Source organism: Macaca thibetana, chromosome 3 (genome assembly GCF_024542745.1).
Source record: "Macaca thibetana thibetana isolate TM-01 chromosome 3, ASM2454274v1, whole genome shotgun sequence".
Lineage (NCBI taxonomy): Eukaryota > Metazoa > Chordata > Mammalia > Primates > Cercopithecidae > Macaca > Macaca thibetana.
Genome location: NC_065580.1, coordinates 73,635,594 through 73,654,722, shown reverse-complemented (window position 1 = coordinate 73,654,722; position 19,129 = coordinate 73,635,594). Strand labels below are relative to the sequence as shown.

The following is a 19,129-nucleotide window of genomic DNA, read 5'->3' as shown; positions in this document are numbered from 1 at the left end:
CTATGCCCACTGCCCCCATTCCTTGCCCACCGTGTGCCTTCTATGGCATTCCAGTTGACTAAATAACTCATAAACCCATCTAGAAATTAAAGGAATAAAATTGAAAGAAACTCTGAGAATGTTTCTGTTAGAGAAAATGCTATATAGCAGGATCTCCTGCTATATTTTTTTGTGGTGAATATTTTTTGTGGTGTTGTTTTCCTTGCAGGGAAGCTGTTGATTTGAGGAATTTGAAGGTTTCTGGAAGAAGGATTTGGAAAATTTGAAGTGAACCTCTTTTGGGAATTAAAAGGTACCAACATGCCAAGTTCTTCTCCTAGAGATTAGCTGTTTCAAGATATGAAAACCTGTTGGGGAACAAATCCAGGTGGTCCTGAGTCCCAGAGGCAGAGATGAGCAATTCATATAGAGAGAAGGGGTAGTATCTGTTTCCCATTGCTGCTATAACAAAGTACCACACATTTAGTAGCTTAAAAGTCCACAAAATTATTATCTTACAGCTCTATAGGGCAGAAGTTCAATGTGGTTCTTACTAGGCTAAAATCAAGGCATAAGGCTATGTTCCTTTCTGGAGATTTATCTGCCTTTTGCAGATTCTGAAGACCTCCTGCACTCCTTGAGACAAAGCCCCTACTTCCATCTTCAAAGCCTACAAAGGCAAATTGAGTTCTTCTACTATCTCTCTGGTTTTCTGCAGCTAGAAAGAACTCTCTTCCTTAAAGGACTCATTTGATTAGATTGGGTCCACCTGAATACTCTAAGATACTCTCCCCATCTTAGGTCCTTCACCTTAATCACAACTGCAGAGTTTGTTACATAAAGTATTCAAATTCATAGATTCTAATATTAGAGTGTGCCTATCTTTGGGGGACCATTATTCTACCTACCATTGGAATCAAGGACTACAGTGGGTTATTAGGCAGGGATGCAAGCACTTTGTCTATGAGACAACGATCTCCAGGGATGGGATTAGGGTGAGGTAAGTGAGGTATTTTTCCCAAGTGCAAATCTAAGGGGACACCAAAACTCAGTAATCAAACTTAATATTATTTTAAAGCAATATTAAAATCAAAATATATGTAGAAAATATATGGTGAACATATCAAAATTTTAACTTAAGACAAGCTGTTATTTGCTTGCTTTATGGCCTTACATTAATATGTGAAGGGGCCAGTCACTTCCATCAGCCCACAGCTGAGGGTTAACAATAATGTGCCACATATACACCATGGAATACTATGCAGACATAAAAAAGGATGCGCTCATGTCCTTTGTAGGGACATGGATGAAGCTGGAAACCATCATTCTGAGCAAACTATCACAAGGACAGAAAACCAAACACCACAGGTTCTCACTCATAGGTGGGAATTGAACAATGAGGACACTTGGATACAGGGTGGGGAACATCACACACTGGAGCCTGTCGTGGGTGGGGGGAGGGAGGAGGGATAGCATTAGGAGAGATACCTAGTATAAATGAGGAGTTAACGGGTACAGCATACCAACATGGCACATGTATACATATGTAACAAACCTGCACTTTGTGCACATGTACCCTAGAACTTAAAGCATAATTTAAAAAAAAAAAGTGGGGCTTTAGATATTCTTATATATTTTTTTGATTGTACAAATTTTATTACTATGTTCCCCTTGGTTCAAAATATGAAAACATATGCTGATACATGTCTATATAGGTGTAGAGTTTTCCTTTTGCCTCAGGGTACAAAAAGGCTTCATATGGCACTGCTACAAATACTGGCATTTGTGCTTTACCAGTCTTACACTGTGGAGAGGTAGCTGTAGAATCAAATTAAAAGATGAAAACATTGGAGCCCAGTTCAGTGAAGTGAGATCCACTTTGATAAAATAGAGGGCACCGTCCCAGCATTTTGGGAGGCCACGGCAGACGGATCATGAGGTCAGGAGTTTGAGACCAGCCTGGCCAACATAGTGAAACCCCATCTCTACTAAAAATACAAACATTAGGCAGGTACGTTGGCATGTGCCTGTAGTCCCAGCTACTCGGGAGGCCGAGGAAGGAGAATCGCTTGAACCCTGGAGGTGGAGGTTGCAGTGAGCCGAGATCACGCCAGTGTACTCCAGCCTGGGCAACAGAGCAAGACTCTGTATTTAAAGGAAAAAAAGAAAAAAAGAAAAAAAAGAAAGAAAAAAATGGAGGGCACCATGAAGAACTGCCGTACACTGGCAGGACTCTGTATCAGTGTCAGTATCATTAACTACAGCAGTATCATCCCACCCCTAAGACCTGATTCACAAAGACAAGTTCCATCACTAGCAGCTATAATGGGTTCCTTATTAGCACAAGGAATCTCTGGCCTCCTTTTTTCATACTATTTGGGAATCTCCTTCCAGCTCAAGGCAGTTAATCTGCTGCATATCTCCAGCCACAAGGAGGAAAACTACAAGAGTGGCCCTTTGTAAACCAATTCCCAAATTCCTGTCCTTGAGAGTTTTTAGTTATATTGCGACATGGTGATAGAGATTGAGGTTATTAAACTAGTTTGATATGATCTGGGAATATTGCTGTAGAACATGATTTGCTCTTTGGGCTGGAATATGTAGACACTGGTTTCAAATGTGTAACACTCTGGTTCCAAATTTCATAAAAACAGAAAGCAATAATGGGTGACCTCAGTCTGCAAACCCAATCACCACAGGGGATTTTATGATTTTTTTCATGAGTGAGGATATGAAATGTATGTAAAGCCTAATGATGGTTTCTGGAATTCTGATGCATCATTTCACTTTAGTCCCAGTCAATTTCACTTTTTCTCTCTAAGATACTCTTTCTCATCATTCTTTGACTGTATGTTAAATTCATTGTCTTTGTTCCTCAGCAGTTTATGATATGCTTAGGAATGATTTTCTTTGTATTTATCCTGTGTAAGGATTTTTTGAGCTCGCTGAAGCTGACATATTTCTCAAATTTGGGAAAACGTTTGCATTATTTCTTCAAATACTTTTTGCGCTACTCTATACTCTCTCCTTGTGAGATTAGTTGATATGTATTGCAAATCACAGCTAATTTTTTTCCACCTTTTTTCCATGTTTTCTACAGTCTGGAGAATTTTTGTTGACCTAGCATCAAGTTCACTGGTCTTTTTTGTTGTGTACAATCTGCTATTCGGCACATCCAGTAAGCCTTTTATTTCAGAAATTGTACATTTCAGGTCTAAAATTTTCTCTTTCTTCTGAGATTCTGTCTGCATTCTCATGTTCATCCCTCAAGTTCTCTAAACATATTTATAATTGTTTTTTAAAAGTCTTTGCTATTTCTAACATTTGGATCATTTTTAGGTATTTCTATTGACAGCTGTAAACTCTTATGTGTTAAATTATCTGCTCTTTACATAGCTAGTAATTTTTATTATATGTTGGACACTGTAGATTTTATGTAGTAAAGAGTCTGGATAATGTTGTTTTCCTTTAGAGATTATTATTTTGTTGTGGCAGATAGTCAAATTATGGTATATCTCATTAACACTCTCAGGCTTTTCTTTTTAAAACTTTGTTAGGGTGGCTCTATTTCTGTTCTGCCCTTAGTGTCTGAGGATATGACTCTTTCTATAGGGCACAGTCTTTCTGGGAGCTGTGTGAATGCCTGAAATGCTCAGTGAGGTCCATTTACTCTTGCTGGGCCAGAATTCCAGCAGCTCCTAGAACTGATAACCTCCAATATTTTTGCTCAGCTTTCAGCCCCACTGCAGCCATTTTCTGCTTTGCTTCTTAGTAGTTCTCACTGTGCAAGACATCATAGTTCTCAGCCATCAGCCTATGGAGAAACTCATGGAAACTTCTGCTGTTTCTGTTCTCTGTGCAGCTTCCTCTTCTCCAATACTTTGCCTTGCAAATTAAAGTCAACTCAGCAACCCTGAACTTTTATTTATTTCTCCTTAGCTCCTGAGCAATGGAGACCAGTGCTCTTTAGCTGGGTTCTAGTACTTTTTTACTGAGTCCAGGGGACTTCTCCCAAGCAGGAAGGCCCAAGATCATCCCTTACATAGACTGTTAATTGATATCTGATAAAAGTGACTAGCTTTATAGTTGTTTGTGATGGGAGGGTAAGTCCAAAACCAATTATTCAGGGCCGAAAGCAGATATCTCCCTGTTATATTTGAAAGTTATTACTTCAACATGCAAATTTCAGGAATCGGGAGCCTCCTCTCAGATTTTGACTGTGTACTTTATAGAAAATGTACAATCTGGGAGAGGCTGAGGGTTACAAGAACCATCTTTGTAGGTGGGAATGAGAAGTCAAAAAAGAGTTGTGAGAGTGTATAACAAAAACTTAATGCTTTTGCTTGTAATCACTCTCATTTCTCTCCTTTCCCCTCTAAAAAATTATTTTTAATAGCATTCAGTTGGGTCCTCTGCCAATACCTCTTTTCTTCTACAATACCTTCTATAGAATCTTAGTTCACATACTGGTTTGGACTAATTTTCTTTTTTTTTTTTTTTTTTTGAGACGGAGTCTGGCTCTGTCGCCCAGGCTGGAGTGCAGTGGCGAGATCTCTGCTCACTGCAAGCTCCGCCTCCCGGGTTCGCGCAATTCTCCTGCCTCAGCCTCCCGAGCAGCTGGGACTACAGGCGCTCGCCACCTCGCCCGGCTTATTATTATTTTTTTTTTTTTGTATTTTTAGTAGAGACGGGGTTTCACCGTGTTAGCCAGGATGGTCTCGATCTCCTGACCTCGTGATCCGCCCGTCTCGGCCTTCCAAAGTGCTGGGATTACAGGCTTGAGCCACCGCGCCCGGCCCCTGGACTAATTTTCTTTTTTGAACATTGACATCTTTGAATTTTTACTATTTTGGCACTTGATCTCTGGCCAAGAAACCCCAAATTTTCTTGCGTAATTAAGCTTAAACCATCCTTCAGACCCTAGTAATGTTGCGCTGGGAGTGATTCTATGCTCATGTATATTCCCCTATACTGCTGATGCCTGACTTACCCTCCCAGTGTTTGTCAATGTCATTTCTCTTCCTTGACTATACTTGCCTGTGAGGTTGTCCCACCTAAGATGATACTGCCCAATTTCTGAAACGCAGTTAAACTTGTTAATGTCACGTGCATTTTCTGGGGCAGGCTGTGTGGCTAGGTCAGTTTTTTTTTCACCCTCTGTCCCCGCTCTCTATTCCTCTTGCTAAAAGAGCGTAATTTGGTTTCTTCCAGCTCGTTAGTTGCTTGCTTGCTTCCCTACCTCTTGTTGTTTTGCACTGTCCGCTCAAACTACTTCGCATTGGAAGATTGTGGGAGGTTGTTAGCTGAGTGCATACAATTGTGTTCACATAAGACAATTCTATAGATATATGCTGAATTTTGGGAAAGTATGGTGGTATTGAAGCCATCTCTAATTTCCAAAACTATTAGCACATGCTTTGTTAATGATTTCTCACTGTTGGCTATAGCATGTAAAAGACAACCTGATAATGTTTTTAAGTGGTTAGCCCTCCAGCTATAAGTTAATGTATTTCTTTAGTATTTAGGGAAATATGCCATAATATATGTGACCAATGTGACATTATTGTAAGGAACTCCTTCAACTCATTGCTGTTTACATAAACATCAATAGTAAAGTCATTGTTTTATTATTAGTAGCAAATTACTTATTTTATAAATAATGGCAGGCTGGCCTAGCCTGGCCTCAAGATCGAGGACTAGTTCTATAAAGAATCTCCATAGTGAAACATAACTGGTAGCATCTGTGGACATTGCAGTCTGTGATTCCTGCTTCTCATCTCCTCTCTGATAGTTATTGCAGCTTGCAACTGGTCCAGGGAGGTGGAAAGAAGATCATGTCTTTTCTACTTTTCCTATAGCGGTAGCTTTCAAACTTTTGGATTTACTAGAGTAACCTGAAGGGTTTGTCAAAACACAGTACCATTTTGAGTTTCTGTTTCAGTAGGTCTGAGAGGAACCTGAGAATTTGCATTTCTATCAAGTTCGCTGGTGATGGTTTTTGTGGAGAACCACACTCCTAAGATATTTCAGAATCTTCTAAACCTGAAAATCCCCTAGAACTGATTCTCCTTTTAGATACTTCTGAGACATATTGTTACTGACTCAGCTTTGGTTGACCTTCTGTGGCATTGCCAAAGTCACTTAATGCTTCTGTGTTTATATATCACTGTCTGCAAGATGGAATATGTCACTTAAGGCTTAACGATGCTTAGGCTCACATGAATAGTGCTATGGATTTGCAAGTATTTATTTTAAGGTATTATTTTGTAGACTTGGAAAATTCCCCAGAGAAGTTATGGTTAAGGTTCCATATAGAAACTGAAATCCCTGTTTGGCTTCAAAATTATTCACTCTTGAGCATTGGCTTACTCGGGGAAAAAAATTATCTTTTTGTTATCTCAGTCTCTGTGAAGTTATAGTTAAAAATAATTTTTAAAGTTAAACTTTCACTAAATCCTAATGCCTGTTGATGCATTTGATCAAACTTTGCAACATTTGAGAAAATTATAAATGGTAAGTTAGGAAACCTTTAATTTTTAAGGGTATAGATATGCAAATTTAAAAATATATAAAATATTATTCTAATAAAGTTTGTTTCATATAAACAAAATATTGATATAATAAGAATGTCACATTACATTGAAAGAATCTTTGGGTCAGAGCTCCAGGATAAATTTGTTTTGTTTTGTCATCAAGGTTTCAGTTTTGACAAATGTTTACTTTTGATATTCTGTATCCTTAGAGTAATAACTCACTTAAAACTTAGCTTTCTTATTCGATACTCATAATATTACACCATCCTCCATAAAATTGTTTTGAATCCTTATAAAGAGTATGTTATGAAAATATTTGGAGCAATATTGGTTACTAGGTAGTTGAACTCTCAACCATTTAAATGTGTTGATCCTGCAGTAATTATACAAACAGAATTTTTAGTGGATTGCTGCTCTTCTTAAGGTGTAAGGGAAATCTCTATGGCAAATCAAAAAACTCAAAATGTTAATTAAACATTAAAACAAAATATGAAACAGAAAAAAAAACCCAGAGGTAAAAGTTAGGATTGTTCCAGTCAAAAATCTCTTATCAGGTTTTGGAGTAGAGAATAAGCCCTGGGTTAGCAGAAAGGTGAAAGAGATGAACTTGAGATTCTCAGATTCTCATATTAATTTAAGATGCTCAAAGTGGGATAAAGTATCCTAGCTCAGTGGTGTCTTCTGGCTCTCATACCTATCCCTGGAGATCGATATTCCCATTTTAGAATCTTAGGATTTCTATAGAGTAAGTTCAACAAAACAAGTTTGTAGTAAAAATGCCCAAGGAAACTAGCCACTATGAGTGAAAGTTAAAAGGATAGTAAACAACAGGTAACTGTCAACAAGGACTTCAAATATCAGAATTTGCATATGTGGAATATGAATACCTATATAAAAATTTTAAAAGGCAAATTTAAAATAAAATACTGAAACAAGAATATGTCAAAATGGCTAGGCATATTTGAAAATCATCCACATAGAATTTCTAAATATAAAACAAGTCAAAATTAAAAGCATAATGGATATGTTAACCACAGAGTTAATGCCGTAAAGAGAGAATGACTGAATTGAAACACAGACCTAAAGAAACTCCACTAAAAGCAGCATAGAAGTAGGAGATAAAAAATATGAAAGAAAGTTTAAGAGTCATGGGAGACATTACCGAATGAAATAACTAATGTGCATTTATTTTAGGAAATACCTAAAGGCACAATGGCCAAAAAAAATGTTAGACTTGATAAAATACGGAAGTCCACCCATATGGGAATCAGAATATATCCCAAGCAGAATAGAAAATAAATTCATGTTGTGCAAAGTTTTAGCCAACTTTTAGTGACAAACAAAGGTTCTGGATAACAACCAGAGAGAGCGGGAATACATATTACCCATAAAGGAGTAACAAATAGTCTAATAGCAGACTTTTCAACCTCAATAATAGATGCCAAAATACAGTAGAATAATATTTTTAATATGTTTGGAAAAACTATATATGCTTCAGAATTAGATTTTAAGAACAAGAATAAAATAAAGATACTTAATGTAAATAAAAACTGGCAGAATTTATGATTAAAAGACCTTCATTTATAAAGGCTATACATATATATCTATAGATGGAAGATCTGCAAGAAAAAGCGGCAAGCAAAGAAAGCAGAGCTATTGTAAGAAATCTATACAAAAATAACCTGTATAAGATATTAATTTTAATAGTACCCAATTTGGGAGTTAAAAATATGCAACTAACCTACCAGTAAACAATAGTATGTATACTGGGAAGTAGTGATTGAAATAAAATTATTATGAAGCTCTTATGTTTTTAGGAAAAAAGATTGACTTTAGGCTCTGTTTAATATGCATGATAAAATTTTAAGGTTGTCTTTCAAAAATAGACATAAAATACACAATTTCTAAACAAACGGAAGAATTGCAATGAGAAAAAGATGACAGAAAATTCAATTATTTCTTTTTCCATAAGGGAAAAGGAAGCAATAGTGAGACAGATAAGAAGCACAAAAGTCAAAAGAGTAAAAACAAATAAACATATATTAATAAGAAAGTATCATTTAGTTATTGCCACCAAATTAGTAACAAATCATTCTACACCTCAGTGGATTAACACAATAAGCATCTGTGTTTATGGATCTTTAGGTTTGCTGAGGGCTCTGCTGAACTTAGGTACTTTGGATCTGCTTCACATTATCTTTCATCCTCCTTGTAGGACCAGCTGGCTAACCTAGGGATATTTTTCTAACGGCTACAGCAGAGACACATACCAGCATAATTCAGTCCTTATGCTGTGTTGTATCTGCTAAAATATTATTTTCTAAAGCAAGTCCTATGCCCAGTTCGAAGACTGCTTCCGTGATGTGAGGTTAAAGACATAAAATATTTATAAACAATAATCTTAGACAAAGAACAATAAATGTTATTAAACTAAATTCACCAGTTATTTATACCATAAATATATATAAATTTAATAAATCCCCAAATTATAGCAATTTAACTATAACTGCTAAGAGTTAAAGATATAAATTGTCAGACTGGATTGCAGGGAAATATAGAAACTTGGGGAGACTGATCATAAAAGAATGGAAAAAGAGATAACCAGGAACCCACAAAACAAAATAAAGAAGTTGTGAATGTTTACCTTCTGGAATGGTACAGGGGGTAGTGATTGGTAGGGAACACCAGGGAGTTCCTGAGGAGCTGGAAAGATTCCATTGCTCAGTTTGGTGAATTTAAACATAGAAGAAGCAGCAAGGCAAGCAAAGCAAGCTAGCAAGCTGTAGTAGCTGTATTAAATTGAATAAAATAAAACTTAAAACACAGAGCATTTTTAAAGATAAAATAAATGTTTATAAACAGTGAGAGGTTCAATTCACCAGAAGAATAATGGTATTAAACCTGTATGGGTCTAGCTAAATACCAAAATATATGAAGCAAAATACTGATAGAACGACAGGAGAAACTGACTACTAGAAAAATTAACAGATTCACAAACTCCTATATTTTTATTTTTAGAACATCAGAAGAAACAATATAATAATATGAAGAATTTGAACAACCTATCAACAAGTTTGATCTAATGGGCACACATAGAACTGTATTTCCAATAGAGAATACACATTGTTTTCTACTGTATCTGAAGCTTTAAAGACTAGGGCTTTATATATTTCAAAGAATGTTATATGGATCTCAGTATTATTAAGATAGAAATAAAAAATTAAGTAATAAATTTCAGTCTTCTCCATTTGGTAATGGATAACAAATGCTTAGAGCTGAATAATAATAAAATTAACATAAAATAAAACCAAGAATATTAAATATTTTGAAGGAGTATGTGTGTGTGTCCTTTAATGCTTATGACAGAGTACAAACAGCCTGAAAATTAATTTGCTGGTCATTCAACTTAAGATTTTACACAAAGAATTAGTAAAATAAATTCAAAGAAAATAGAATAAAAGATAATAAATAAGAGAAATTAATGAAATAGAAAACATATAATGAAGAGAAGAAAGAAGGAAGAAAGTTATTTGAATAGACAAGTAATATATATAATCTTGTGGCAGAATTTACTAACTCAAAAAGACAAAGCCCAAGTAAAAAAATATTTCACATAATTTTTTAACAAAAAATTTGAAACAGATAAAATGGATAGATTTGTAGAAAAATTAAAACCTATGAAAACTGACTCAACAAGAAATGGAAATTCAGATCAGTAATTTTAAACCTCCCCATATTAAAAATAGTAAGTTCAATTTTATCAATGAATTCTTTGAATTTTTAAATAAAACAGATCATTCTAATCTCACGCAAATTCTTCAGGTAATGGATAAAAGGGAAATTCTACACAACTTATATTCTAATACCAAAACACACAAAAAATTATAGTCTGATCTTACTCACAGACGTCAATGCCAAAATGAAAAACACAGTACTAACAAACCAAATCTAGCAGTGTATAAAAATGATAATATATTATGATGAAGTTGGATTTATCCCAGAAATGTAAAGGTATTTTAACATCATAAAATGAATTAATGTTTCCCCACATTTGCAAAGGAAAAATGTCATTTGATCATCTCACTGAAAGCAGAAAATCATTTCATATAATTAAACACTCACTCATGATTACTACCCTTTCTAACTTAGCAATATAAGTATTTATCAAAAATTCACAGCAAACACCATTCTTAATGATAAATTTTGGAAATATTCCTTTTAAAATTAAGAACAAGACAATAATTCCTTCTATTGCTCTTTTCAATATTACACTGAAATTTCTAGTCAATGAAATATAAGTAAAATGAATGTTCGGGAAGAGAAGAAACAAAACTGTTATCTACAAATAGTACTGTTTGTATGGAAAATCCAAAGAATATAGAGATAGTTTCTCAGAATAAAAATAGGTTTATTAGGAAAGTGACTAGATATGAGATCAAAAACAAAAGTCAATTGTATTTCTAAACATGAGCAATATATAGAAGGTGAAACTTTAAAGCCACCATTTTCAGTATAAACAAAAATGATAATGTACTCAGGAATAAGTGTAACAAAATATGTGCAATGCCAGTATAGAGAAAATTATAAAATTTGATTGAAATACATTAAAAAATAAGTGCAGAGAGATGCCCATATTCACAGTTAAGAAAAATCAATATTGCTAAGATGTCAATTTTCTTTAAATTAAATGAGAGTTTCAGGGCAAATCCAATCATACTCCCAAAAGGGGTTTTTGAGGAACCTGACTAGTTTATGATAATATTTGAATAGAAGATCAAGGGGTCAAGAAGAGCCAGGATACTCCTGATGAATAAGAATAAGATTAAGAGAATAACCCTACCAGCTACCAGGCCTGCTATCAAGCTAAGGTAATTAAAATACTGTGGTCTTAGTGCAAAGGTAAAAATTGATCAGTGCAACAGTGAGTCCAGAAATAGACTTCTTCATATACAGAAATAAGATATATAACTGAGATGGAGTTTATAAATTTTACAGTGATAGTTATTTATCCATAGAGGAGAAAAGAAAATGGAATTCACTCAAATATAAAAATGATTTCTGGATAAATTAAATATGTTAGGAAAGGTAAAACTTTACAAGTAAGAAAAAAAGTTAAAAGAATATCTTTATTATTTCTGAGTAGAAAGGTTTCTTAAACAAAATGCAAAAGGGATTAACTAAATGAGAAAAGTTTGATAAATTGAACAGCAGATCTAAGCTCTTTAGCTGCAATTCCAAAATTCATAAAGCCATGAAGTGTGAAAGTTTGTTTTTATATGCAACCTTGTTTGGTGGCAAAAATAGACAACGTAAGGCTACTCACAGTGTTTGTTTATAGCAGATGTAAATATTCACCCATTGTGCCCTGGGATATATTGATGAGTTTGACTACTGAATTCTCTCTAGACTCTGTTGGGAATAACCATAATATATAAGATATGCCCTATATAATCTTTCTGAAATTGATAAAAACAATCTGAATGTGAAATACATCTGGTCCTAAGAGTTTTTAATAATGGATTGTGGACCTGAATATTAATGTTAAGAATGAGAAACACATGCATTGTTATGTATATGTTAGCTGGATTTAGCCATTCTACAATGTATATATACTTCAAAACATTGTTTTGTATATGATAACTATAGACAATTTTTATTTGTGAATTAAAAATAAATTTAAAAAGAGAAACATAGTTCAGAATAATTGGTAACAAGGAGGTAAGAGAAGATACTAGAGGACTGCACAGGTACTTTGGTATATAGGGTAGGTAATATTTAGGTAAATGGGGTAGGGTGTCATGATTTTACTTTGTTTCATACCTTCCATGTATGTTACATGTATGAAGTGTGTTATATATTATATAATACATAAGTGAAATAACTCAGAAACAGTGAAATATCGCATGTTCTCATAGATGGGAGCTAAATATGTGTACACATGGACAGGTTGTGGAGTAATAGACATTGGAGACTCTCAAGGGTGGGAGGAGGGAGGATTCTGAGGGATGAAAAATTACCTAATGGGTACAATGTACATTATCCAAGTGATGGTTACACTAAAAGCTCAGACTTCACTACTATACAATATATCCATGTAACTACACCAGAAAATTCAAATTATCTATAAATATCACATGAAGAAATGATTAAATATATTATGAAAATGTGTCTGGAAGTTTTGTGTTACTTGAATAAAATTCTTCATTCAGAGAAATGATCTGACATTTCTGTGGTCACTACCAGCTCAAAAGAAAGTAATACTCTATCGGTAGGTTTCTGAGTTTATGCCAAAGTACAACTGATATTAAACCTGTTTTGCCACTCAGTTGATATAAGGATATTTTAGTAGATTGTAAACAAGAAAATCATGCATTGTTAGCAAAGTTGCCTCACATATTAATTTGCTCAAACTTTGATATTTGGTTTCATGCCTTCTGTTTCTATGAACATCTTTTTGTTTTTATACTGTTTTCAATAAGGAATTTTAAGAACATTATTTTAAATATATATATACTTGTCACATTAAATATCTTGAGTTTTTATGTGTATATTCAAATTTTTTATTCCTTTTGTTCTAGTTGTTGGATGGAACACTAACTGTATTATTATATCAAATAAATCTCTCTTGTGGACCATAAAATAAAATACAGATTGAGAATGTTTTAATTCTTTATTCTTTTTCATTTTTAAAAACAGATGATTTTTCTTCTCACAAAATTGATTTCATGGCTCATGCCTTAAGCTACTTTAAAAAAAATTGACCTGGCGCAATGTGCGTCCATGTGCATTAGAAATTCTAAACAAGAATATCAATTGTCCTTATTCTTAAGCGTTAAAATGGTGGATGCTTAATGGATGGGTTGTCTTCATATTATAAACAACGTGAATTGGCCAATTGAAAACATTCTTCCTCGTCACTCTGAAGTTTTCGATTTATCTCTCCTCTTTTCAGATATGGGCTAATTATTCCATAGAAAACCTCGTCTCTTTCAAAGCAGGAGCCTATTACGCCTCTTGTGTTGTGAATTTAATGCCATGGTAAAGAACACCCACTGCAAACCACAAAATAGCATTGAGTCGGAGAGAGAGAAAAGCTGTCAAAGCGGTTCATGTGATCTCGTTTGACAACCTTGATTCCTGAATCAGGCACTCTTCTACAGGGTTTGGGCACTTAGGCTGTGAATGGGAGGTGTTTAAACAGACAGCATCTGCCTCAGCAGCCAGCCCTCCTGCTGCCTCTCAACAGGAAGGGCATTCATCTCCTTCACATCTCTTGTGCATTAATTTAGCAAAACAGTCGTCCTGCTGGTAAACCAAAGTAATCAGAACACACAGGAGATGAGACTTCAAAAAGAATCTGGAGCCATTTGAATAACTCTAGGACTCTCTCATTGGCATGCTTTGGGGCACATGCACTCAAAATGTGTAGACAGACACCTCTTCAGAATTTGGGATTTTTGCCCAGATCATCAGGGATTACACTTATCTGAGGAATCTCCAGTCCCCTGGATGAAATGCAGACTAGAATTTCCCATAACGTGCCCTCAGGGCGTAGGAGATTCCACAAGATGGGGATATTCTCCAAGGAAAGTAGAGTAGCCCTCCTAAAGGGACATTGATAAGCCTTTACCTTGCAGCGACTACTATCATTTTTTTCTCCTTTTCTTCAAGAGAAGAGATCACACAGCAGATGATCTTGAACTTATTTACAGACTTGTTGTAGAAAATAAAGCATTATTAACATTAAATCTAGCATTCTATGCAGATTTTCTTCAAAAGGGTCAAAATATTCTCTAATTTGCAATAGTCTGCTTCGTAAAAAAAAGGTACAGTTAAATATTTTCTTTTAAAAAATTAATAAACTGGTGAAAATTAGAAGTAAATACTAGTCACCATGAAAGAAGAACTAATATTTTTTAACCTCCTAATCATCAGCTGATATGTTCTGTAGCCTCTAGGGATTTTAATGCACTTTATTTGTATCTACATGATTTTACATTATTAGTTTATGTATACTTCTACGGAGTTTTCTTTTTATTTATTAAAATATCATATAATCCTTGAACTATTTAAGGGCCACATCAGTAGAGAGCTCCAGACTCTCCAAGTTCAAATACCAAAGGCTTTGCTTACTAAACTATATGACCTTGATCAAATTGCTTAGTTTTTTTGGTATTTTTCATCTTTAAAATTGTATATTATAAATGGCTATTTGATTTCATGTGATTGCCATGGGAATTAAATGGGCTAAACCATATAAAATGCTTAAAACTATTGAATTGGTACATAACTAGGTCCTCAGTATTCATTAGCTATTTTTTTTCTCCTCCTCAATTCAGAACTTAACAATTCTTACTCTCCTTCCACAATGCCACCCTTTTTCTTTGATGAAATATGGCTTAGTAGAAAAGTTTTCCAATAGGAAACTTGAGGCTATTTTTTAAAAACCTAGTTTTAAAATATCCAGTGAAATGAAGTCAGTAAGCAAATAATGCTATTAAAATTTCCTTTTTATCACTTTAATTATCAGCAATGGCTTCCATTTTTGTTTACATGGATTTTGAAAAACAAGTTTCTATGTAGAATCATAAGATATTAACCAAGTAACTTGTATTTTATTCTGATCTAGTGAAGTAGGTAAAGTTTTACTCCCTACCCAAGCCCACTTTAAATAGAGTAGCTTCAATTTTATGCATTTTTAGTAGTTGAGCTCCTGTGAAATTTGCACTAGAATGAAAGGTATCTCATCAACTAGAACAATCAAAAATTTTGAAAACTTCATATTTAGTCCACATATCTCATTTAATCGATGAGAAATCTGAGGAGCTGAGAAATGATATAACTTGTTGACTGGAAGGGATATGCCCTCACTAGAAGGCGTGGGACAAAGAATCAACTAAAAACGATTTGTAGGTATTTTCTGTTCTTTATCTTGAACATGTAAAAAATTCCAAGCTACAAGCACTTATTATTATTATTATTATTATTATTATTATTTTACAATAGCACACTCGATAGCTACAAAACATAAATATGGGGAGTCAATATGTTAAGTTAAAAATGTAAATTATGAAACAATTTCTGTTTGTTAAACAATTGAGTACCTACAGAGTATAGGATTTTTAAAATTATGTTCTAGGGTACATGTGCACAACGTGCAGGTTTGTTACAGATGTATACATGTGCCATGTTGGTGTGCTGCACTCATCAACTCATCATTTACATTAGGTATTTCTCCTAATGCTATCCTTCCCCAAGTCCCCCACCCCACAACAGGTCCAGGTGTGTGATGTTCCCCGACCTGTGTCCATGTGTTCTCATTGTTCAACTCCCACCTATAAGTGAGAACATGCAGTGTTTGGTTTTCTCTCCTTGCGATAGTTTGCTTAGAATGATGGTTTCTAGCTTCATCCATGTCCCTGCAAAGGATATGAACTCATCCTTTTTTATGGCTGCATAGTATTCCATGGTATATATGTGCCACATTTTCTTAATCCAGTCTGTCATTGATGGACATTTGGGTTGGTTCCAAGTCTTTGCTATTGTGAATAGTGCCACAATAAATATACATGTGCATGTGTCTTTATAGCAGCATGATTTATAATCCTTTGGGTATATACCCAGTAATGGGATGGCTGGGTCAAATGGTATTTCTAGCTCTAGATCCTTGAGGAATTGCCACACTGTCTTCCACAATGGTTGAATGAATTTACACTCCCATCGACAGTATAAAAGCGTTCCTATTTCTCCATATCCTCTCCAGCATCTGTTGTCTCCTGACTTTTTAATGATTGCCATTTTAACTGGCATGAGATGGTATCTCATTATGGTTTTGATTCGCATTTCTCTGATGACCAGTGATGATGAGCATTTTTCATATGTCTGTGGTTGCCTAAATGTCTTCTTTTGAGAAGTGTCTGTTCATATCCTTTGCCCACTTTTTGATGGGGTTTTTTTTTTCTTGTAAGTTTGTTTAAGTTCTTGATTCTGGATATTAGCCCTTTGTCAGATGGGTAGATTGCAAAGATTTTCTCCCATTCTGTAGGTTGCCTGTTCACTCTGATGATTGTTTCTATTGCTGTACAAGCACTTTTAAAATATATTTCTGCAAATTGTAGAGAAGCAAGAATGCATCAATTTTTAAATATTTTTCTCTATGTGACATATTTAATACTTATTATAACATGTTACATTTTTATGTGAATGATTTTTTTAATATCTTCGAACAATCTTCTATGTAGTTTTTTTTTATTATTATTTTACAGATGAGGAATGTGAGGCCCAGGATCACCCAGTTAGGGGTGAAGCTATGATTCAAACCCAGTCTGAGCTGCAAAATACATGCTTTTAATGAGCCCTGTACTAAAAGGAAGACCACAGAAGTAGAAGTCACCTATGTCATCAGTAATGAATTTGAACGTTCTGATGGCTTAATAATCATGATAAAAATTATTTGAAGTATAATGAAAACAAAACCTTGCAGTGGGAAACAAGTAGTTGAAAACTAAATGTGGTGTAAGATACAAAACATTTTACTCACAGGAATGACTAGTGATGGGAATTTTAGATACCCTATTGTCCTAATGGGAAAAGCCATTTTCAGTCCCTTTGTCTCCTATCAAATAAACTATTGCTTACTCCACCCAACTTCCTAGTGGAGGACCAGCCAAAGACAATCTAAACCAGGTGTTTGCAGAAAATGCTCCTTCATAGGGCTAAAGTTTCTAACACTTGCCATCCCATGAATGATGTTCTTCTCTCCTGACCACAAGTAGAATTAAAAAATACGATCTCTGGGCATGGCCCTAGAGTGAGTCATATGAAGTTTATTATGATATTTCTCAGAAGACACATTTTACATCTTATAACCAATGAACAATTTAATTAAAATTTTCCAGTGAGAAAGTGTTCTTTTAAGTTGTGGCTAGCTGTTTAATGTTTTTAGTGAAAAGAGGGATTTCATTATTGCATCCATCCTGTAAAAGATAGTAGGATTTTGAGGTTAACAGAACAATTCATTTCTAACCTAGGAAAGATTGTAAAATTTGGTGGCAACCCCCACCCCTTAAAGAAGTCAGTAGGGGTAGGTAAAATTCGGTGTCTACAACCAACCCCATCAAAAAAGGAGGGGAGTTAAGATCTACTCAAGCTTTTATTATCTTGAGAAACTAGTGATTATGAAAGGCTTTAACACTTTCCCTCGTCACCCCATCATGATAATCACTCTTCCCACCCACAGCATGTAGATTATACCTTCTCCTACTGTATACATATCTCCACAATTTTTAAAAGTTAGTTTGACTATCCACTGAAACTAATATGGTCCTTGTTATATTCTGGTAGTACTTTCATTTTAAAAATAGGGAGGGAGAGCAGTTTCATTACAGACTGGTAATAAATACTCAATTGCCTGTAGAAAGAATCAAAAGACGAAATGATCTTCTGATCAGCGGCCATACATCCAGACTTAGAAGGCAATCCAACCTTGAAGCTTTGGAACAGTCACACTGTTTTGTGTTGTACTTTCCAAGGAAGGGACTAATAACTCAGTATAGATAATACTGAAAGTTGGAGATAGGATTATAGAATATAAAGAACTCAGAATGACGCCTCTTCCCAAATTTTGTCTCCGAATTTCCTTCAATTCCTTGAAATCTCTGACTCTCCTTTGTGTCTAAAATACTAGAGGCCATGGACTACCCCATGGCACACATTTCATTTGAAATAGCGAAGTTCCTCTCTTATTAGGACTGGGTTGTAGTCAGCGGAATTACTTTTCCCTATAGCTGACAGCACTGCTGTGGTGTGCTTAGTAAGTAATCAATCTGCCAGTTACATAAGTATTTAGACTTTGTTAGGAGTGCAAACTCAACAGGTGATGGCAATTTTCATTAATAACTTTTCATGCTCTATAGAAAATGATTAATTTTTCTTTTATTCCCCAGTTTTATTGATGTATAATTGACAAAAATTGTATATTGTTAAAGTGTACAATGTGATTATTTGATATACGTATATATTGTAAAATGATTTCCACAATCAACCTATTTAAAATATCCATCACCTCACGTAGTTACCGTGTGTGTGTGTGTGTGTGTGTGTGTGTGTGTGGTGTGAGAATACTTAAGATGTACCTGCTTAGAAAATTTTCCTAGGAAAAATGTGGTTATTAACTTTAATGTTCTTTATGTTTGGAAAGATAAATATGTTTTCAGTTTCCAAAGTTCAGTTAGAAAGAGCACTTTCTAGGGATATTGAAAAGGTTGTCAAGCTCAATTTCCTCTAGGGAACACTGCCATAACTTCATCCAGCTTTTAAACAGTAAGCAGATTTAAAAAGAAAAAAAAAAAGCAGTAGATAGATTTTAAAACCCTTTTGTTATAGGATGCAATTGCTGCTATATTTGGCACAGCCAGCAGGGACTTGCTATTCAGTAACAAAGAAGGGCAGTTTATCTGGTTTGCTCATTTTAGGCACTAGAATCGTAACTACAGTGATGATTGAAATCAGGTGCTTGAATTCCATCTATAATAAGATCCAAGAGTTCTTCTATTATGAACTTCATCAAGATAACTAAATGAGATTGGCTGAACTAGCACTGAACAATGGACTCTATA

General features: G+C 34.7%; 1 long non-coding RNA gene across 1 annotated transcript in view; it reads left to right on the top strand.

Annotated features, from left to right (window-relative positions):
• Nucleotides 1–226: 226 nt before the first annotated feature.
• LOC126949947 (uncharacterized) overlaps nucleotides 227–19,129 on the top strand; it is a 113,191-nt gene continuing 94,288 nt past the window's right edge. The window contains exon 1 of the long non-coding RNA XR_007724001.1: nucleotides 227–292. This is a non-coding gene — a long non-coding RNA (uncharacterized LOC126949947). The remainder of the gene's footprint in view (nucleotides 293–19,129) is intronic.